Source organism: Bactrocera oleae, chromosome 6 (genome assembly GCF_042242935.1).
Source record: "Bactrocera oleae isolate idBacOlea1 chromosome 6, idBacOlea1, whole genome shotgun sequence".
Classification (NCBI taxonomy): domain Eukaryota; kingdom Metazoa; phylum Arthropoda; class Insecta; order Diptera; family Tephritidae; genus Bactrocera; species Bactrocera oleae.
Window position 1 is genome coordinate 41,599,663 of NC_091540.1, and position 24,297 is coordinate 41,623,959.

The 24,297-nt window shown below is 36.8% G+C and overlaps 1 protein-coding gene and 1 pseudogene across 1 annotated transcript in view; both read left to right on the forward strand.

The window, feature by feature from the left end:
* The window catches only part of LOC106626003 (serine-rich adhesin for platelets-like), a 168,750-nt gene that overhangs the window by 2,732 nt on the left and 141,721 nt on the right, over positions 1-24,297 (forward strand).
* On the forward strand, positions 1,729-24,162 carry LOC138857703 (uncharacterized; annotated as a pseudogene).

Sequence of the window (24,297 nt, forward strand, 5' to 3'; positions counted from 1 at the left end):
TAAAATAGTCATGACACTTTCTAAGGTTTCAAGAAAGTTCAGAACGAAGGGCACTCGTGCCCACCTCCCTAGAACCATGTGTTGAATCTCAGAAATTTTATCTTCATTGTATTAGGTCTATAACTATATTAGTACGATTTATTAAGAGATGGTGATGGATTTGCGGACAGCGAAAAAAGTTTGAAGATGAGGATTTGGAAGATTGTAGACAAAAAAGAAGAGATCGCAGGATCTTTAGAAATTAATTGAACAGCAATTTCAAAATATAAAAAAGTAGCCGAATACATACAAAGCAAGGAAATGGGTAAAAAAACACTTTCAAGGGAGATACATCGATCATCCACATTCTGTTCAACCTCTGTGAAAATAGGTAAAATCGGATGATAACCACGCCCCCTTCTCATATAACGGTTGTTTTGAAAACTACTTAAAGTACTATAACTCACTGAAAAAATGAGCCACAAGCATTAAATTTCACAACCAGGTTGGTAAAGCAAGGTTTTTTAGGATCTGGTGTGAAAATCGGACCAACTTTAATGGAAACCTACATCTCAGGATCTACTCGAGCGATTCAACACCCAAATTTGGTGTGTAAGGTTACCCAAACTTTCTTATTAGACACTACAAAAATGGGCTAAATCGGATGACAACCACGCCTAATTCCCGTATAACACATTTTCAAATCCCGCCTGATTATTTTACTTTACAGTATACAAAGCAAACATAAAAAAAACTATCAGACTAAAACTTTGAACAAATAGTGCCCTCAAAGTAATTCATCTTACGTCCAAAAATTGCACTATAATTCGTACCAAAATAGGTAAAAGCAGGTCAACACGTCCTCCATAAGGAATCCGAATGAAATTCTAATATAAATAACAGTGTATCCTCTTTTCTTAAATTAATAAAATCACGGTGTCTGAAGGTGTTCCTCCGCCTTTGTTTTTTGCAAGTTGCAGGAGTATTAAATGTTCGGTTACACCCGAACTTTGTTCTTCTTTACTTGTTTAAAATTAAAACTATAATAACTCAACGAATGCATAACTACTACAAGCGTGCTGCGAAACGAACTAGTCCATATCAGCAAAAACTACTTGCTTTGCCTTCTGGGTAATTATATATTGCAGTGTTTATTCCATACCAAATGGACTAGCGTGACTAAAGGCAATTCTGTTGTGGATCCAGTGCACTCGAGTTCTTTATAACGGTCTATGCTGGTCTGGATCTTTGAAATAGTTACATATGTATATATGTAGGAATATAAACGAGGCAGCCATTAAAACCTATGTCTATGCGAGCAAACAGCTTTTTCCTTACCCCCGTGTGTGTCTAGCAAGGTGTGGCAGATAGGTCCTCTGAGTGGCAAACTCCTTGGGGGAAAACTCCATAATACTGAAAATGTTTAAAAATAGGGATAGTTTTATGTGAATTTTATATGGATTAATGAAATGACAGTTAAAGTTTGGAAAATTGAACATGAACACCGTTATACTGCGCACATAGGAGGCTTTAGGTCTTTGAGAATATCAAAGTTAGTCAAAATTGGAATTTTTCGTTATTATTAATTGCTTTTCACATTTATTTTGTATGTATATTTGATGTGGTTTGCTGTTGTTGCTGTGGTTGTTGTACGTGGTCGGTATGCCAATTGGTGTTAATTCGCTGCGCGCTGACTGATGTGCAACCATCGCGAATTCCTGCCGATTTGATGTGCCACAGAAGACAAAAATGCGAAAAAGTGAAACAAATGAAAACAAAAGCAATTACAACAATAATAGCAGCAGCAATAATGCATGCAAACAACTCACCGGTGAGTGAAAATAATGTGGGTGCCACCGTCGCTTCGGTTTACGTTTAATGCATGCAAATTTTTGAATTTTTAAAATGCCGTTAATAACGCCTAAATACACACATAAACACATAAAAAATGTTGCCACATACATATGCATGTGCCTGCCTCCACAGTGTATGCATAAAAATTCAGATTGGCTTTGATTTAATGGCCTGAGCGTTTGCCGGGTATCCGAAGAAATCAATGGCCATAATTGAAAGTTAAAAAGAATGCCAGACTGACTTACCGTTTGGGCATAGTAAATAGGCAATAAATGTGGCGGCGTGTAATAAGATTTGTACGCCGTTGAGACACACATATTTGCAGCGACAAATATTGAATGTAAAAGTGAGTACTTTCTTCGGTTTGGAAGAATGTTAGAAAGTGTTTTTGGTTTCTCCGACTGGAGTTATCCTTCACAGCAAAGCTGGCATTTTATAGTAGTTTTATATTTTTCATAATACTTAATTTAACGGCTATTAAATCTAGTAGCTCATTAAATAGAAGAAAACTTCCAGTATTATAGTTTACATTAAAAACTTCACAAATTGCTCCCAGAATCAATTCCCACATCACTGATTCATTTCATTAAACAAATTTTTTCTACTTTATACTTGTATTGCGCCTAAATTACGTATTTCAGTACACTTTCCCAGCATGTCGATACGAATCACGTCCAATGGATTCAAAATATAATTTTTTTTGATTGCAAAAATTAATCGATGATTTGCAAAAATTAATCGATACAAATTATTCCAGTTTATGGATATTTGAAGAAAAGCACACTTTTTTAAATGTTTATCAAATGCTGTTTCTCTTCTACATAAACTTCCTTTCAATGACTTATCGCAAATTACTACTTCACTTCATTTATTATACTTTTTGAAGAACGTTTAAATGTTTTACTAGTTTCCGCTCCATTATTTCAAATATCTTCTTCTCTTTAACGATATCTGTTCTAGAATTTTATTTTAAAACAATTTATCGTTAATTTTGCACAGGTCAGTTAACAGTGTAATACATTTCGTCGCTGACTGGATAGTTAATGTCATATTTATTAATATTAAACATTATTCATTTGTTTTTTCTGACATTTCGAAATAAATGTTTAGGCTATTTTATGGATGTATTGAATTTTTTTTTTATCGAACGACCATATATTTTGTTTTGATTTCTTTTCCACATACATTTCAGTATGTTCCCGAAAATACTGGTTTATTAATGATTTCTGATAAAAATATTTTCGAGAGAGATTAAAAATTGGTTGTTAAAAAAATCAAGTAAAAGGTATTTGAAGTATTTCTCGTTTGACAATGCATTAAAATTTAATATATTTTTTCCTATAATCCGATTATTTCTGAAACATGTTCATTATGCACTGCCCTCACATATTTTACCACGCATGTTGTCGCTATCGATTCATCCATCAGCTAAACTGTCAGTTAAAACCGCTACTGGTTGTGGACAAACGAAATTCACACAAATGTCAAAAGGTGGCAAAACACGAATGAAGATAACACGACATAACGACTTCTTGTCATATAGCAAAAGTCAATTGACTCACCCTTGCGACAACTTTTCAGAACATAAAATTATTATTAAGAAAATTAAAAGAGGGTTGCGTGGCAGACAGCAAAGAGAAGAAGAAGAAGTTTGGTAGCATTTACAAACAATTTACTAAAAGCTAAAAATAGGGCTGCCACTAAAAATAGCAATAAATGCTTGTCTCCCACCCACGTAAGAGCACTTTTGCGATAGTGACTATGGGTGTGTGCGCCTGTTGAGTGACAATATTCCGCCAATACACACAAGCAAACATAAAAATTTATTTGAGTTTGAGGAGTGCTCGTTTAATGAGTAGTGGGGTGAGTGGCACTCGGGTCTTGTCAAATCCATTTTTATAGACTGACTTATGCATTTTGATGGACATGTAAATGAGTTTTTGTATAAGGCACTCATGCGCAAAGTAGCCTGTAGTAAAATTGATATTCATGATTTACTTATTCCTACAGGGCACGTATGGTTTTGTGCTCGATATAATACCATACTACCACTAGCAAATTGTAGCTTTTGCCGAAATCTCTTCAATTGGGCATCTGAATGTAAAACCTCTCCCCAGTTATTAAATTTATGGTCGCTGGGAAGAAGTTACTGATATTAAGCTCTATTTTGAAGCAGTTATATAGGGATAAGTTCCGGTGTAACAGAACATTTCAAACCATTGCACCTTGCGTAACGTATTACGTGTATGGGGGATAGGGATAATATTGACCTGATTTTATTTATTTTTGGCTTAACGACATATTATATTATTAACATAAAAAGATGCTCTCTGAGTTTCATTAAGTTACCTCACATACCATCACCAACCGGCTTGCCAAATAAGAGTGATATGATTAAAAAAAGCACACTTATTGTTAAGGAAATTCAAATGTTTTTTATTTAATGTGAAGTACAATTGATACAATTAAGTTCTGAATATAACTTCATTCAAGTAGCCTCACGACTTCTTTTGCAGGAACGAATTTGATGAACCCAATTTGCGAGTACTTTTTCCACTAAATTAAGTCACATGTCATGAATACCTCGTTAACTATTGACTTCTAAAGCTTGAAGAGAGTCTAGTTTATTGCTAAAGAGCAATGACTTCAAATAACCCCACAATAAGTAGTCTAACGGTTTTTGGCCATTCAATGTCACAATTTCTTGAAATTATCGAATCTCCAAACTTTTCTCGCCATTATTTGGTTGTTGCACGTGCTGTGTGGCACGTAGTGCTGTCTTGTTGGAACCAGATGTGGTCAAGATCAACTCGACAGAGAGTATTTGCCAACACATTGTCAGCCTAAAGCAATCCAACTTTGCAAATCTCGAGAAGATCAGAGAAGTAGAACTGCCCTATTTACATAGGGGTAGCAAAGAAGAGTGAAGAAAACGAATGGAATCCACCACTTTCTCACCAGCTGATGTGTGTTATATTACGTTAAGCCTCCTTTGTTTATATTAAATTGTTTGTGTTGTTATCTGCATTCACTTAAATTTGGTGCTACCCAGTGCAGAGCTTACAGCAACAAAAAAAAACCGTGCAAGCAACAACAGCGGCAACGCCTTTTTCAACAATTCATTAAACTTTGGCTTACATGATTGTTTAGTATAGTATTGTTGTTGTTATTATCATTGTAGTGTTTTGCATGTTTGGTGCAATTTTTAAGTGAGTAAGTGTGAATGTGTGTTATAAACAATTTTGCATCTTGTGCGCTTTTCGACTCATTCTCGCCTGCTCGCTAAGGCTCTTCTTTGCGCCTCCTTGCCTGCCTCTTGTGAGGCGGTTACCCTTGCCTGCTCTGAGTAGTTACTATTTGTCCATTAATTCAGGCATAAAACAACTTTTATAGAGTTTTACTCATGCGCCAAATTCATTCATGCATTTATAGATATTCCTGCGGTACATTGTTGCTTTATTGCACACGAACGTATTAGGGTGGTGCACAAATATAGGAACAAATTTGTGCATCAGATTTTTTAAATATCCTCGCATTTGATACTAATATTATTAACATTTCATTTATTTGTTTAATTTTGTAGATTTAAATGTTGCATACAGTTGGCAAACCTTCTTAAAAGTATGTCTGACAAAAATATTTCTTACACTAATTTAGCTTGAAACATATATGATAATACTTATTTATCAATTTTTGTGTATTTTATCATATTTATTGTTCAACTAATTTTTAACTGGTGGCAACGCCCAAAAATGTGTTATACGACTTTTGAATAGCTTAGTATTAAGTTTACACTGTAATTCCTTTTTTATCCTATCAGTTTTATTTTATACTAAATGTATACAGTTTTATTTTAACTAATGGAAAGGGATTCACAGCTCTCGCATACGAGTAAACAGATATTTTTAACTCTTATCTTTCTTTAAGATAATATCTCAGTTTCTTACCCAAATTTCTAACTGTAAGGCTTTTTAATCTGTTATTTCAATTAATTAAAATTTTTTAAGGTGGCAACACTTTTACTATCTTTCACATGTGATATCAAATTGATCTACTTTTCTTATCAATATTTCGATTTAGAATTTTGAAACAAGTGGTAACCTTCTCACATTTATTGTTCTGATTGTTATTACTTAGGTGTTATGATTTAGGTCGTGGTAATAACGGTGAGGTGCAGAAAATAGTTCTTATAATATTCTTTATGGGTCACCCTAATAAAAGTACATAAAAGCTACATGAATATATGTATACAGTCAACCCTCCTATAACGCGGTGAGTGCGTACCGCCTTGTATGGAAACCAATAAGGAAAAGATAAATTATAAAAGATAAATATTAAATTGAAGTGTTTATATAAAGAAATAATACCAAAACTAAGCTAAAAAACTGTTTTCCAACAAAACAAGGAAGACTTTTGCAGAATTTAATCTATCAAATTTAGACCTTTTATCACATCTTGTAAATCGACATTTGGCACCCATTCGTTTTTCCTTATTTTCGGGGTTTCCAACACTCATTAAGCGTTGATGGTTTAATTTCCGCGCAAGCCGATGACTCGGTTCTAACACAATCTAAAATAGAAAATTCCATCCAAACTTGGGTAAGGTTTTCACTACTTTCTAATCTGTCGAAAAAGGTTTGGAAAACTTGGCGTGTGTAATACATTTTTAAAGTTTGAATGACTCCTTGGTCCAAAAGATGTATTAATGACGTGCAGTTAGGAGGAAGAAAGAAAATGTTTACATTTGGATGATCCAGTTGTATGTTGTGGCAACCAGCGTTATTAAGAACCAATAAAACTTTAAAATATAAATTTTTTTCCATCGTATGGGTTTCCACTGCCGGGCTAAAACAATTATAAGTGATAAGGTAAGCCGGAGATAATCTTTATGTAAACATATGCAGTTACTATTAGTAACTATAGTTACTAAAAGTATGTCCCACTGCCTGTACCTACATGAAACTGGCGCCATCTGTTCCCTTATAATTCAAATAGGCCCTAATGACCTAAACAGCTTATGGGATGCTATTGACGGACACCGCGTTATGTGGAAACCGCCTTCTGAGAGTACCGCGTTATAGGAGAGTTGACTGTATATAATATGTCTCACAAGTCAGTTAGTCGTTCGCTTGCCGCACACCTCCAACAACCACCTGCCACCAATTTGCCGCCGCTTACCGGCAATAGTGACACGTGCATATAAATATACTAGTACATGCATATGTATGCATGTGTGCGTGTGTGTGTATGTGTATCTAACTATTTTTCTGAGCCGCCGCCTTACCTCCATTCGCTACCTCATCATTTAATTATTTTCTATTGCTGCTCCCCGCCACTTTCGTATTTGTATATTTCCTTCGCATTTTATCAACCATTTTCATTAGACGCTCGTAGCTAGCCGCTCAGGACAGCGCTGCGCTGAGCTTAGCGAAAAGCCACATTTTTTATTTACTTCGTTTTTATTCAGTTGCTGGAAAACTCGCGAAACACTCAGTCTAGTCTAGCGTCTAGCGCGAGCAGCTACATACAAACAGTATAGGATCATTGCGAGTAGAAGTCTAATAATGGACAGACAGAATCACTCAGCGACAATAGAGACACTGGTTCACACACATATACACACATATGTATATGCCCGGTTCGTGCGGTCAGTCGGTGCGGGTCTTTAAATAGCAATAATCATATATTGCCTCATAGCGTGGAAGATCAAGTTAGTGCCACATGCCGCAAAGCGTTGCAAGTGATATAGCAACACGTACTTGTGCGCATAGAAAATACAATAAAAACCAAAGTTAAAACAAAAAAAAAGAATATTGGCACTCTTCCATTCATTCGAAAAAATTTCAGCAAAATAAATTCCATTTGAATTCACCTACAAACTGTTATGTGTTTATATAAAATAACATAATATTTATTACAAAAGTGCGTTCGTTTTGCCAAAAAGCGCTTGAGGGCACGCCAGTGGGTAAACGTTGAGTGAAATGTTTGGTAGGTGTATTGCATCGCTTCCATGGTGCCGCGCTGTGCCGCCGAGGGGCGCGGTGGGTTTGTGCAAAAATACAAAATCATAAGTGAACGCCGTCACCTGTGTGAACGCCTGAGGCAACAGCGCCGTGTCCGCCGCAGACGTTGTAGGCCAACGAGGCCGGCTGTGCGAAGAATGCGAGGTTGGATTGCGGTCCGACCGACTGACCGGGCGACAGGCTGTGGCCACATAAATGTGCATATGTTTTGCCTGGACACTGCGCTGTATTTTTATTTATTTTGATAGTTCTTTATTTTCTCTATATAAATTTGTGCTTTTTTATCATTATTGATATATGGCATATTGGCGATTTCCGACGTGACCTGCGTTATGCAAAATGCTCCACGCAAATCAAACAAAAATGTTGCGAAAATCATAGCAAAACAAAAAAAAGAAAAACATGATGTGGAAATAGAAATTAAAAGAAATATTGAAAGTAAAGCGCACAGAAAATTTGTGAATAAATAAAAAATAAATAAAAATAAAAAATAATTATTTCGTAATGTGTAGTAATGAAAGTGCCCGGTTAAATACATCATAAAACAAAGAAAAAGTAAAATTATGACTTAAGAAAGAAATGTGCAATTTAGTGTGCAAAAAAGTAATTATGTAATACTATAAGTTTTGGAAGCTGTACTTACTGTAGTTACTCACTTATTTGTATTCTGTTTATAACTTGCGGCTAATTACATTCTTTACAATTTTAACAGCGAAAAATATAATTAGTTTATGAAGTTAAGCAGTTGAATAAGCAAATTATTAATTTAATAGTAATTAAAAAAATCTTAATTAATAGATATAAAATTAATTTAAGCTAAACAGTTTCTAAATTTAGCCCTTCTGATTATATTTTTAAACCTATTTTGTTGTATATTAGGTTAATAAGGGCATTTTGAGCATTAAACGAAGAGTTAAAACAGCAATATCATCAAAATATAATAATCATGAAAGCGGCTTTTAACTATAGTGAAATTTCAGGCCGGTTGTCTATATCACCTATATATTTCGCTGAATAGGATTCTCGGAATAACATATAAAAAATATAAAAAATCTGAAAGAGCAATTTAGCAGCATTTGTGGCAACTTATTATTATAACCCCTCTTCTTGTAAGCGAACGGGAAACGAACATTTACCAAAATAGTTAAACTTTATATAGACTTTAAAACTGGCCCATATTTTTGTAATTCGCTGACAATTTACATCGATTTTTTGTTTTATTTCGATTTTCTAACTTATCCGAGTTTGAGTTGAGCTTTATTTTGAGCTACTTGCTTACAAGAAGTTATAGAGTTCACACTTCAATGTGATTTTGATATCGGATTTTTGTAGCATTAATAAAGGTTTGTTAGATGCTCGTTATTGTCTCAAATATATTTTCTTATATATTAATATATAATAATAAGATAATTTTTCATGATGGTTTTACCTTCATTAAGAGTTTTGAACTTGTTCGATACCCCGATAAAATGAATTAAAATCGACATATATTGAATTTATATTAATTCGAGTTTCTGTACATAGGTATATGGAAGAGAGCTGGTTAGTACATACATATAATTTCGATCATTCATGTCTCAGTAGAAGTAGACTTTTCACCTTACAATTTAAAAAACTTTACTGCTTTTGTTTAAAATTCGACTTGGAGTTCCTTTTGATGGTCACTTTTTTCAACCTACTCTTTTCGAACTGTCATGTCTTGCTCTTTCCATTGCGACATTTAAAGTCACTGAGCTGATACCTGTTCGGCAGTGGGTCACTAATATGTCGATTCAAGGCCATGAATACTAGACAAAGCGAAATGAATTCCTCCAAAAAATAGATTATGATTATTTTTTGTTAATTCTTCGATGTTTTTTTTTTTTTGCGTTGGGTATATATAGATTTTGGGACAAGATTGATACCCTTTCCTATATTATATTAAAATTTGAGTGTTGCATGTAAAAAAGGAAAATATTTTCTCAAACACAAATTTTTTTAAATATTTTTTTCAATTAATAACAAGATATATAGAAATACCAGAATAACAGTTCATATACTTAATATAATTTCCTTGCATCACAAGTCAAATTCTTTGTGATTAAAATTTTCTATTAACAAGTGTGACAACTATAATTTTGCGATCACCGATTAGCTTCAATTACTTAACATAGCAAATGCCAAAAAGTCAACGAAAAACTTCAAGTGGAAAAGTAATTTTAAGCCTCGCGCATAGTGAAAATCGTTTTGATTAGGCATCTGCTAAGCCGAAAATCATCGCCAATCAAGTGCCTGGCAGACGCCACTTAACGCGGAAAACACAAACACACAACCATACGCGCATACAATCTAGTGGCCAACTGTTGCCTGCTTTAAATAACTGTTTTGCATAGGTGCGTGCGTGTGTCTGTGCATATGGGAGCGTGCGTGCGGCTCATTCGCTTATAATGCGATTTGAATCAATTTCTCAAGTCACTTAGATCACTGTGGCATCAACCGAACAGCAATTGCTACACATTTCTGTGCTCAGCCTTTTGGTGCGCACATGTTGCACACACGTCATTTGCATCTACAACTGCAACAGCCGCCGCTACAGCAACAACAATAAAATCTATATACTTTTATAAACTGCTAGTTCAACGGCATTTGATCAGGAATTAAGTCTGCAACTTTTGCACCATCACAAACACTAGCGCCGTTGCGTCCTCCCCCATTCGCACACACATACACATACAAACACGAGGATGGCTTATGTAATCTGGAAAATATTTATGAAGCAATATTCGCGTTTTCGTTTCGATTTGGCAACCACAACAGCACCCAGCTCAGCCGCTTTACTCATAAGTCGCCCGCTCGCCGCCCCCTACAATCAGCCGTCCATAATGGTGAGTAGCGCACAGTTATGTTTGAAATGCATGTGAACTATTGTGATTGCATGCAATGGTACAATTGTTAATGTTTTCATGTTGCAAACAAGAGGAAAATGCAATTTTGTTAGTTGAATTTTATGCGAAATTAATGAAATCAATCGCTTGTCTGCTTGCATTACAACGGCGGACAGTTATATAGTAAACCCGCTGACTCAAATGTTACGCACTCTCGTCTTAGGAGAGTTTCGCTTATACAGCGTTTTATGAATAAGATAACTACTGATTTTGATAAGCATTATAAAGCAAGAACTATATTCGGTCGAAATTGAATAGTAATTACTCTCGCAAAATAGATGTGGAGTATGAAATACCGAGATGTCTAAAAAGAAGTATAAGGAAGTATATGTATACTGTTAAATATTTCCCGAATTTGTTATAATAAAATAAAAGATAAGTTTGCCAAGTTGACGGCAAGATTATACTTTTACAAAAACTTTTTCTTTATTTAAAAAATCAATATTGTCGAGACAACCAGTATTCGAAATTCCAACATGCGTATATACATGTTGCATTACTCAACACCGAACAAACACTTCTTATGCAAAAATGTACGAATTTATTGCATTTTGATGTTCGGTCGTATTGTGTTTGTTTACATTTTATCGTGAATTTTAACTCTGATTTGTTTCTATTAATAAACACTAACGCTAAATACATTCATAAATGGATTTGTAGACTGTACGTTTGCTTATATATAAGGTGTAGTTAGTTATTTCGCTTGTTTCATCATCAGTTGCCTCGCGTTAGTGAATGTTCGCTTTGCTACTCATTTTGTTATTGATTATTGTATGCTGAAATACAGTGACGGATAAATGTGATCATGTTAACATTCAAAAATTGGGAGAAGTTATAAAAATGGATATTTAATACGTTTTGAAATAAATTATCATCAAGAATATATTTAATAATAGGAAGACAAATATTGTGTATTTTTAATATTAAATTTCAATAACGTTCTTCTAACTGAATCTGAATTGACTGACATTTCACACTTTTTGATAAAATATATTTGAGTTTATATACACATGTATATATAAAAAATCTATAGTATAAGTGTAATAAACATAATTAACAAACAAATGTATTTTGTAGAGAATGTAATTAACCCTTGTTTGCCTTGGTTGAGAATAAAATAAAGTAGCAAGTGATTGCTTTAGATTTTCGATGTTCAATTTACTTTCATGGAAATAGCACATATTTTTTAACAATTCAAATTATCTTGTTAGAAATGAGTTTTCCACAATGACCAATTACAAAACCGAGAACCATGATTTCGTTTTCAAGACTAATTTGTATTTCCATCCTCTTTTGGTTTTTATGAAGTGATTTGATTTAAAGATTAATTAAAAAGTTCTATCAATAGAATATGTGATAATATTTTACTACTATTTTTTAGCATATTTCTGTTTTTTGTGCTTATCTAATATTATCTCATATCATTGGAATCAGCTAAACATTGAAGAATTGTTTTTAGAAAACATTATTTTAGTCAGCCGAATTGAAAGAACCAATCCAATCAAATCAACTACATAAATATGTTAGACCTTCAAGGGTTGAAAAGAACGTGCCAAACAAACTAACTAACTTAATGTACTTGCATCATTCTGTCATGTGTAAAAGCACGTATTTATACCTAAACAAGTAAGGAAGAGCTAAGTTCGGATGTAACCGAACATTTTATACTCTCGCAAAGTCAAATAGTATACTCGTTTGAGATTTATTTGTCGATTGACTGATATTTTCGGTAGAAGGTCAACTATAGGCACTGGGGTCCACATATTTAGTACTTAGGGGCTTGAACATTTTTGGTTCGATTTAGACAATTTTTGGTAACAAGGTGGCATACTTTAAACGTATTATTCGCGCAAAGTTTTATCCCGATATAATCATTGTTGCTTGATATGCATAGTGGAAAGTGAAAGAATCAGCTAGAATTGAAAATGGTGTTATATGGGAAATAGGCGTGGTTGTAGTCCGATTTCGCCCATTTTCGCAATATAACATAGAAATATGAAAAGAACGTTATGCACCGAATTTGGTTGAAATCGGTTAAGCAGATCCCACGATATGGGTTTTCACCTAAAAGTGGGCTGTGCCACGCCCACTGTCTAATTTTGAACGCGGTTCCTATAAAGTCATCTCATGCCATTTAAGAGATAAAATTTAATGTCTCTGGCGTGTTTAGTGCTTGATTTATCGCGCTTTTAGTAGTTTTTAACAGTACCGTTATATGGGGAGTGGGCGAAGTTGCCACCCGATTTCAACTATTTTCACATCGTCAATAGAAGTGCTAAAAACATTTGCTTCCAGTGAAGTTTGTTATTATATCATTAGCGGCTTAGGAGATATGCACATTAAACCTATTAGAGGCGGGACCACGCCCACTTTTTAAAAAAAAGTTTTAACTGCAGATGCCCCTTCCTAATGTGATCATGTGTACCAAATGACAGTCTTGTATCTTATTGCGGAGCTTAGTTATGGCAAGTTATTTGTTTTTGATTAATGGCGTTTTGTGGGCGTGGCAGTGGTCCGATTACGCCCATCTGCAATACCAACCGTCTCACGGTACCAAGAAACATGTCTACCAAGTTTCATAAAGATATCTAAATTTTTACTCAAGTTAGAGCTTGCACGGACGGACAGACGGACGGACGGACAGACAGTCACCCGGATTTCAACTCGACTCTTCATCCTGATCCTTTATATATACATAACCCTATATTTAACTTGATTAGTTTTAGGTGATACAAATAACCGTTAGGTGAACAAAACTATTATACTCTGTAGTAACAGGTTGCGAGAGTATAATAAATGCCCAAGTGCAAGTGCAATTACAGGCCAGCTAATTAGTGTGTATATTTACACTCGCTAGCTAATTAGCACTGATCATATAATCTGTGTAGTGAGCACTCATAGGAAAGAAACGTGATTCAGTAAAAGAGAGAGAGAGAGAGAAGCTATTAAGCTTCTAAAAAGAGGCTTTCACAATTAACGGACTTGATCATGCATGTGGCACTTGTATGAGTCATGTGATATATTCGCTATTTAAGGCAAATAACGACTGACATTCTGTATTTTAGAATTTAGCACAATTTAAGGAAACGCCACACTACGACGCTGAGAGCCGAGTAAGTAGAAATTTCAATTTTGCTAGCGAATTCCACTTTGAAAATGAATACTGAAAATAGAAAGTGGTTGAAATATACTGATAATGTTTAGTATATGTATTGCAATTATTCAGTGGACAAGTCCTATCCCTTGAATACATCAAGAGCTGCATTTTCGTCTACAATAATTTTATACGTCTTCGAAGTTGTTCGAGTTCTATTTAGTATTGTTCTCGTTTTATCGGATTTAATTATATCTAATTTAAGATGAGATGCAATATATTACACTTTAACGAGTCTCGAAGTCTAAAAATTCTTTTCGCATCATTTCGGAGTAAATCTATCCTATTTTCACCAATCAAGCTTAATAGCTTTTATATTTTGTGTGGTTCATATCTCTGTGGTAAAGAATAGGCTATTACTGAATTTTTGGTCTTTGTAAATTTATCATATCTAAAACCATTATTATAATATTTAATAAATTTGTTAGGCGTGGACTTCATTCGTTCATATAAAATGCTCTAAAGAACCTAGTATATGGTTATTAGTTGTTTGAGGTTACTACAGTTGTAGTTTATTGAATCGACATCCGTGGGGACTGAGAAAATTACATACTTCTAACTTTCTTTCGACGACAATCTTATCGTATCTGAGTAAACCACCTGATAATCTATTGAAACTTGCAGTTTTTAGCCATGATTCTCCAATTTCCACTTGTTGCATAATCTAGAATTGTAAATATTTGCGGGCTAATTGTCATTACATATTATATATTATACTGACTTTCCGGTTCAGATTGCTGCAAATTCTTTTTCTCTATTCTATTCCTCCCACAAATCAGGTATATCATCCGAAAATGTATTGACTTCTTTATTGGGTTTGCATTCTTAGTCTCGCCTTGACTCAGTTCTATATAGTTCAAAGTCCAGTAGTAGCCAAACTCTTCGCGAATAGACGTTGCTGACTTCAATGAGTCTGAAATTCTCTCTCTTTTTCAGCGTTAAGCCATGAATCCACAGACAGTAGTCATGCAGGTGTCGCACGAGACTTCAACAAGCGTGAACATGGATTATGGAGTTGGTATTGACTCAAGACGAAAACCATAAATCGTCAAAGCTAATTACTGGTGCAAAATTTTTTTATCTAGATGATTTGTTGTTAGGCAAAAATTTTGAAAATGTATATTCTAAATGCTATATATCGCTTCAACTCTACAACTTTTTACAAAAACTTCTCCCATGAAAACACTTTTATAGACCGAATATATATCACAAAAAAATTAAAAAATAAAAATATTTAAAAAATTCAACAAAAAGTGGAAAAGTCAGCAACTAACATTTGTTTGTTGTAGACTCGAAAGCGATTTTTTACCTCTTGGAAAGTTTTTCATCTAGTTAATGCGCTTCCCATGAAAATTGTCCGTGTCATGCGTGCAAGTGCAACAGTTTTCCAGCAATTTTATACAAAATTTCCAATTTAAATTGCAACATAATTTTACTACGTCAAAGCAAAAAGTTTCTCACATCAAATCTCAATGAAATTAATGAAGACAAGTGAGTCAAGCATGGCGAATAACATACTGTAATAAAATAATGCGAATTTTATGCGCCACTGCGAGAAAACTCTTGCCACACAGCAACAAAGCTCGCTGCCTGCGTGAGTTGAGTGCTTCCGCGCCAGTTTGGATACTCCGATACCTTTGCCACACTTTACAAATGGAGACGCACCTCCAATTATGATCATTATGTTATACATATGTACATAATTAAGAGTAAATGGCATTTGGAAGGTAAAGCACCTTGCGTAGAATGAGCTGCATGCAAATTACACACCAGGATATCATAATGCCACAACAAATGCACCTATGTTAAACAATCTTCATAAATTAAGTATGTGTTGTGGCCGTGCACTTGCACCTACCATATATGTAACACACACATACAAACATCTAAGTGTTGCACATTTAAAATGCTTTGCATTTCATTTTCGTTCCCATCGCCACATTCCACATACTACATGCAACATGGCAATTAAGTATATGCCTCACATCTAATGCTGCAACATTTAACTTATGAGTACCGCTATAAGCTCTGTCGCTGCCGCTCAATATGGTTACTGTGATCGCCGCCACCACTGCCACACTCAAAACCGCCCCGTTCGAGCGCTGCCAACCGCCAGTTGCCAACCGCCAGTTGCCGGCCGCCAGGTACCGCAGCATGCAATTAATTTCGACAATTTAACACTTGCCCATGAAATATAGCATCTTTTACTTTTCGTGATTGTTATTATCGTCATGGCAATATTATAATATGACTCCATACGTGCCACATAAAACCAGCAGTATATTCAAGTGGCATGCGATGTTGCAACAGCTGAATATTAATATGTGCTCGCTCAAGCACTAAATCCCGTGGTATTTGTCCCGAAATGTTTTGAATTACATGGGGGATTTCCGTTTTTTTTTTATTTAATTTAATATGAACGTGCTTGTGTATAAATGTATCCTTTCCGAAGAAATTCAAAACATTCGGGATCCCGATCTTTATTTTGAGTACTATAAAAATTATGTAAATACAATTGTACGATTTTATATAAAAACAAGAAAAATAAAAAAGGTTCCTTATAAGAACTTGATTCCGATAGTGGTCCGATATCGGTTATTCCGACCAATGAACAGCTTCTTGGTGATGAAAGGTCAGGGACTGAATTTCAGATCGATATCTCATAAACTGAGGGACTTGATCGTATATATGCACACAGACAGACGGATGGACGGACATACAGACGAGCATGTTCATCTTATACACATATATATATTTTATAGGTTCTCCTACATTTCCTTCTGGGTGTTACAAACTTCGTGGCAAATTTAATATAGCCAGTTCAGGGTATACAAATTATTTTTGGAACAAATTAAATTTTCCACATATACGTATCCCGTAATATATCAGAACTATGCTTGTATATACTAGATATTTTACTAATTTCTTGATTATGCTAATATTCCCGTATATATTTACTTATAAGTCCTAAATACATACTCTCATCACCACCACCTAAATAGCTGATTCGGGATCCCGATGGTAGACATGAGTTCCCTTGATGCGCACATCATCCAAATTTTTGTACAGTTGCACACTTACTATGCTGGCGTGTCGATTATTGGTCACTTTACTATTTATTGCCACATGTATATGTAAATATGTAAGCATGGCTATTTGCCATTTCAGCCACAAGTGATAGTGATAGTGTTTAGTGGTGAAATGTTTTATGAGCCGCAATCGCAATTACGATCGATTGCTTTGACAATTAATACTTGTGGCTTTTGTTACTCGCCGCATTTAAAGTTAGAGAGAGTGAGACTGAGAGAAAAGCAAACAAAACTCGATTTGCAACGAGTGGTAAATTTGTTCAATTTACTTTGTACAATTTTAACGCTCCAATAAAATTGTTTCTGCAATTATTAATCATACATATGTTTAATCATAAAGAGGGAAATTCATAACGATGCATTTAAATTATCATCTCTGCATGGTGGATTTCTGCATGGTGGATCTACATATATTATATATACGTGTGTATCAGAAATTGTATTTCATAAGCACTGATATTGTCAAATCTTTCTATTAACACGATATACCAGAAGATAATGATATCTATTTTTAACCTCATATGGTATTTGGCAGCGTACTGTTATCTTTAAAGTACCTTCTTATAAAAAATTATTTTTCACGTGAAATTCAACATTTTGAAATTTTAGTACTCTTTCACAGATACTTGTGTACTTGTATTCTGTTGTTCTCTAATAATATCCCCCTATTTATTTCAATGTTGTATGCTATTTTAAAAATTTAGGTTTCAGCCGCCGCCAGGATCTCCCAATTGACTCTATCTTTTTATATTTGAGAACAGAAAAGGGTGGAGAGATTTTTAATTTTTTCCAGATTCAGATACATTGGGATGAGTCTTCGTTGCGATGATCGTCCTCCCATGATAATCATGACTGAAAATAATACATCATCGGCATGAGTTTTTTCCCATTGCCACAATGTAATCTCCGAAGAATTCAGATCAGATATCTATATATCTTGTTTTGTAACAAACTGACAATAAATAGCAATCGCTTTAAAAAGGTCAAAATGTGATTTTAATGAGTATTGATTGCAAGCGAATAAACGTCACAGTTTATGGGTTTTTAAAACAAATTATTGTACATAGACAAAAACAATGAAGAGATTACTGGCTTTTAGAGCCAGGGCGGTCTGCGGTAGCAATAATATAAAATCGAGATGGGCGTTGAAGCTTCTCCTCTATTTTTTGATCTCGAAATTGTCGACAAAATGGAAGTAAAAGAATTTTCACGTATTCTACAAGCTATTTCTAATTTGAATTGCATAATTTCTCTCGGTTTCTACTGGTGAGAAATAACTCTCATTCTTACATAGTTTTAGTTCCAAGTTTTTAAAGTTCAATCTAACTAATTCGCTGTTACTTGTAAAGATCACTAGTTACAGACATTTTAACAGTCATATCGGTTGTAATATTTTACTAGTTCCACTTTACTCTTTTACTTGCCAAATAGTTATAACTGTTTTTCAAGTTTTATTGCAATAACAAACGTTTTTATGAGAGGTTTTTACCGGAAGTTATTATATTAAGTGTAAATTACTACTTAAACTACCTCACATTTTGTGACAAGGTAAAGCAAGTTAAAAATATTTTGGAAAATATTTCAAATAATATTTTATGATTTTGGAACAATTTCCCAGAAACTTTTACTTAGGGAAAACAACTTTAAATGGGTATGCTAAAGTTGCTCAAATGGTAAATCCCAAATAAGTAATTTTGACATGTTTTGCTTTCTCCTATTTATTTATTTACATATATATTTGTCACATAAATTATGTATGTATGTAAATAAACAAATAGTAGATGCACTGTAGGTCATTGAGTTAATAAGACCGCATAGATAATATGCACAGTAAATAATAATAATTACATATTTTTATTAGACTTCTTCGAAATTATTATACCTGGAACAGGGTATATTATGTTCGCTAGGAAGTTTGTAACACGCAGAAGGAAATGTCGGAGATCCTATAGAATGTAAGTATACATAGGAGCTTGGTCGATTTAGCCATGATTGGCATAAAGTGCATATATGGAGAACTTTTTGAACTTTTCTCTAAATTTTGCATAAATTACTGTATAAGCCATTGGTGCAATGTCCGAAGAAATTGTTCAAATCGGATCACTATGGTTGCCATACAAACTGAACGATCAAAATCAAGTTGTTTGTCTTTCTGAAAGATATTAAAGCTTCAGTGCAATTGAAGTTAACGTTATTTCTTGTTTTTAGTTGCTTACACTTACCTCAATTTAAAATAAACTTCAGTTTCTAAGGTTTGAGACCTTAAGTGAGGTCATTGACCCTTTTGTTTATCTTTAGCGAAGCCAACTTACTCAGGTCAATGAACCTTTCCAAGAACAAAATCCTATTCTGAAGTCATTGACACTTTTGTGTACATTTAGCGAAGCCAACAACCTTTATGAGGTCAATGACCCTTTTGCTTACATTTTAAATATGTATATATAGCGAGACCAACGACCATTCTGAGGACTCATTAGAATTGGTAAAAAACAGCTATTGCGACTCATAATGGGAAACTGATGAACTATACTACTCGGTCTTATTAACCACAATTACCACAACAGCCGGTTCTACGTTACCGGGATTGACCCGGATTTTATCCGGCCAAGGGCTGTTATTTTCGGCGATCTAACCCTGTTTAGATCGGTAAGTGTTATTTTAAGTTTATCGTCATTAGAGCAACACCTAGCAGCAGGGTTGCTCCGTTTCCTTTTGACCCGTCATCGAGTCCAACCTGGGCCCCGAGGAATTTTTTTGCTGCATATGCGCTAAAAGGCTCCACCCAAACTCCACCTCGGTTAGATGCAATACATGCATTCGATGGAGCCATCTTAAGACTTGCTCAGGCCTTAAGACCAATAGGGAGTGGACCACAAGTTACGTGGCCTCATGCTGCCAACGCAATACTGCGCCACCTGCCTCAACGGCTGCCATCTCCGCGCACTGCGCCGTCACTCAACGGCTCTATCGAGCTCACACAGGCAGCATGACTCCCAGTATGAAGAATCCCCTCCACTCAGCAACTCCTGGTTCCTCCGTTCCGTGTGTCAGTCCGTAATACGCCGGAACGTCACATCGGTCAAGTGCAATTCCTGCACTGGCTGGTATCACTTTCTGTCGGTGGAGTGCGTCATATGTTGCCCTATGCTGTAGGAGTCTGCCCCGACATTCCCATCGGATATTACAGCTTCAACAACCACCACCTACACATACCTCCCTCACCCCCAGGATCACAACCGTATTACACATATATTAGGTCAAGTAAAAAGTTCGTTCTGTTTTTATCTAAGAGATGGCGTTATTGTCCCTAGTACTAGTGTTACGTGTCGCATCAGGTCATACTATACGGCGCTGGAAATGTGTTTATTCGCGCTAAAAGTTTGTCTTTGACAGTTTTTCGATTGATTTACTCAGTTCGTTGTGAGCGCTCGTCAAAGATGGACACCAACAAAGAGAAAATTCGCTATATTTTACAATTTTTTTCGATCAAAGCGAAAAAGCAGCCAAAGCGGCTGAAAACATTAATTTAGTTTATGGGCCCGATACTGTAAACGAACGTGTAGCACAAAAGTGATTTACTAGGTTCCGTTCTGGTAATTTCGATGTCAAAGATGCACCACGCGTCGGGAGGCCTGTCGTCGAAAATAGCGATAAAATCATGGAAATACTGGAAACAGACAGTCACGTGAGCACTTATTTAATTGCTGAGGAACTAAAGATAAGCCAGAAAACCGTTTGGAACCATTTGAAGAACCTTGGATTCAAAAAGAAGCTCGATGTTTGGGTGCCACACGAACTAACGCAAAAAACATGATGGACCGAATTTCCATCTGCAAATCGCTGCAGAATCGCAACAAAATCGACCCGTTTCTGAAGCGGATTGTGACTGGCGATGAAAAATGGGTTACTTATGACAACATCGAGCGCAAACGGTCGTGGTCAAAGCTCGGGGAAACGGCCCTGAAGGTGGCCAAGACCGGATTGACGGCCAGGAAGGTTTTGCTGTGTGTTTGGTGCTATCCTATGGTCAAACGCTCAATTCGGCCCTCTACTGCCAACAACTGGACCGCTTGAAGGCAGCACTCATCCAGAAGAGGCCATCTTTGATCAACAGAGGCCGAATTGTGTTCCATCAGGACAACGCCAGGTCACACGCGTCTTTGGTGACGCGCCAGAAGCTCCTGGAGCTCGGATGGGAGGTTCTAATGCACCCACCTTATAGTCCGGACCTGGCACCAAGTGATTACCATCCTTTCCTGTCCATGGTGAACGTGCTTAATGGTGAGAAGTTGGCCTCAAGAGAGGCCTGTGAAAATTGGCTCTCCGAGTTTTTTGGCAATAGGGACGCAGTCTTCTACGAGAGGGGTATAATGAAGTTGGCATCTTGTTGGCAACAAGTTTACGAACAAAACGGCGGACAAATGTACACAAAGTTATCATCTTTTGAAAAATCAATAAAAAACCGAACGAACTTTTTACTTTACCTAATATTAGCCGGAAGCGCTTATCGCTAGCTGAGGTCCAAGAAACCAACATCTTCTGAGTTGTGCAGGTTTCAACGTTTTGCGTAAGGATCGCGAGCGAGATAAAGGTGGAGGCCTAGCCTTCATACTGCAAAACACCGCGCAATATCGTTTAATCGATGGCGACATCGACCGCATGGACACTACCCTTGAATGTCAGGGTATAGTTGTCCGGTCAGGTGTTGTCGAGCTTGATATATACATTCCCTCAGTTACATGTTGCCCGGACATAGGTGCGCTACTTCGTGGTGAAAACCGTTTGGTGCTAGGCGACTTTAACGCGCACCACGATATTTGGCACTTCTGCCTGTCAAACGATCGTAGGGGGATGGAGCTGCTGGAATAGATTGACAATTCGACATTATGCACAATGAATGACGAAGCTCTCACCAGAATTTCGGGCACCTGTGCGACCTATGCTTACTCTCGCATCAGACCATCTGCCCAAAATAATCTCGATCGAGAAACCTCCCGACTTTTTTTCTGTGGACAACCGCACCTTCATTAACTTTAACAAAGCTAACTAAGTCGGCTTCACAGAATTTACTGAGAGCACCTTCAACGCACTACCCATTCCTATGGACGTCATCGTTGGCAAGCGTCAATTCCGCAAGATGATCGCTGATGCTACTGCTCGCTTCATACCGGATGGAAGAATCGCGGAACTTCGCCCTAATTTTCCAGCCGAAGCACCTATATTAGTAAACGAGCGCGACACCTTATGCTTAGCATAAGCGGACAAAATGGATAGAGCATCTGAAGTCCTGCAACCTTTTCACCGGTGTGAGTAAGCTTTGGACTACTGTCAAGGCCTTGTCTAATCCAAAGAGACATGACGACCGGGTTGAAATTCAATTCGATGGCAATGCCTCCTCGGACATGATACTAAAACATCTAGTCTCGACGGGAGTAAGCTACCTCACCAAGGTCCTCAACTTGTCGATGTCCACTCCTCAAATACCCGATGTGTGGAAAGTCGGAAGAGTGGTCCCACAACTGAAACCTGGGAAACCCGCCAACAAAGGGGAGTCCTATCGCCCGATAACTTTCATTACTCTAGTGGTGAAGACACTTGAGGCCTTGCTACTCCCGACATTCACTCACCACCTGAATCTAAGAGACCATCAGCATGGCTTCCGAAAAGTGCACAGCATCACCACAGTACTTAGCGCCATAAACGCCCAGATAATTCATGGCCTAAACCAGAAGCCACCCTGCGAGAGCACGATCCTCGTAGCGTTGGACCTATCAAGAGCTTTTAGTATAGTCAATCACACAACGCTTGAGGACCTAGAACAATCAACGCTCCCTCCAGGGCTGAAGCGGTGGACCATGAACTGCCTAAGTGGTCGGCATTCATCCGTACTATTTCGCGACCAAAACTCCATACTTAGAAGAATTAAACATGGGTTCCGCAGGGCGGTGTCCTCTCCCCACTACTGTTTAATTTCTACATCTCTAAACTCCCCCAACCACCAGCGGGAATTTCCGTGACCTCGTACGCTGATGACTGCACGATATTGACGTCGGGCAATGGAATCGATGGCATGTGCTCAAAAGTAAACATCTACCTCTCCGACCTTTATCGCTTCTTCTTTGCAAGGAGTCTGACACTCTCCCCCACTAAATCCACAGCGACCATCTTCACAAATTGGACCAAGGAATACAGACTGGACCTAAACATTTTAGTCAATGGCACAAAAATTCCGACAGTTAATAACCCAAAAATTTTAGGCGTAACATTGGACAGTCTGTGCTCTTTCACTCCTCACACGACCGCGATAACTGCCAAAAAACAGAGCAGCAAGAAAATCCTCAAATCGCTTGCCGGCAGTTCTTGGGAATAAGACAAAGAAATGTGGTTGGCAACATACAAGGCAATCAGCCGGTCCTAAACTATGCATCACCAATAAGATTGCCTGGATGTGGTTCAACGCAGACGAAGAAGCTTCAGACTTGTCAGAACACTGTACTTCGGACTATCACGGGATATCACTTGATGTCCCCAATAGAACACCTGCACAGTGAGGCCCTTATGCTTCCGGTTAAGGAGCATAACGACCTCCTCTCCAAGCAGTTTCTGCTAGGGTGATTTCTACGAAAATATGATCGTCTGCTTGAAGCGGAACCGCCTCCTAGGAACATCAAGAGGTCATTCCTTGATTACGTCGACGACATCAGACAGTACGCCGACCGGACTTTGGACGCAACGAACTACAGACACGCACTGACCGCCATTCACAGTGGAGCCATTAACACGTGCATCGACTCCCTCTCAGTGCATGGCGTACTAGGAGTCAAACCACCACCCATAGTAGACGTAGAGCTCGAGTTGCCTCGCGAAACCAGAGCCCCCTCGCACAACTTCGTGTTGGATATTCTAGCAGGTTTAACTCCTATTTATCCAGAATAGACCCCGACATTCCAAACATATTTCCTGCGTGCAATGAGGCTCCGTATGATACTAATCACCTTTTTGCATTCCCAACAAACCCAGCTCATCTAACATCCTTTTCCCTATGGTCCGACCCCTTCGAAACAGCCTGTTTCTTGGGCCTCCCGTTAAATGACCTCGACGACAACCAAACCATCACCTATCATCCAAGCGAGGACTAGACAACCGTTACAACAACAACTACTCGGTTTACAATTTAAGTTTAATATTCTTCTTATATTCAACGCAGCCGTATTAGCTGTAAAATGTTTCTAGCACCAGGTGTTGCCACTTTTTTATATCTTTTAATTTAATTA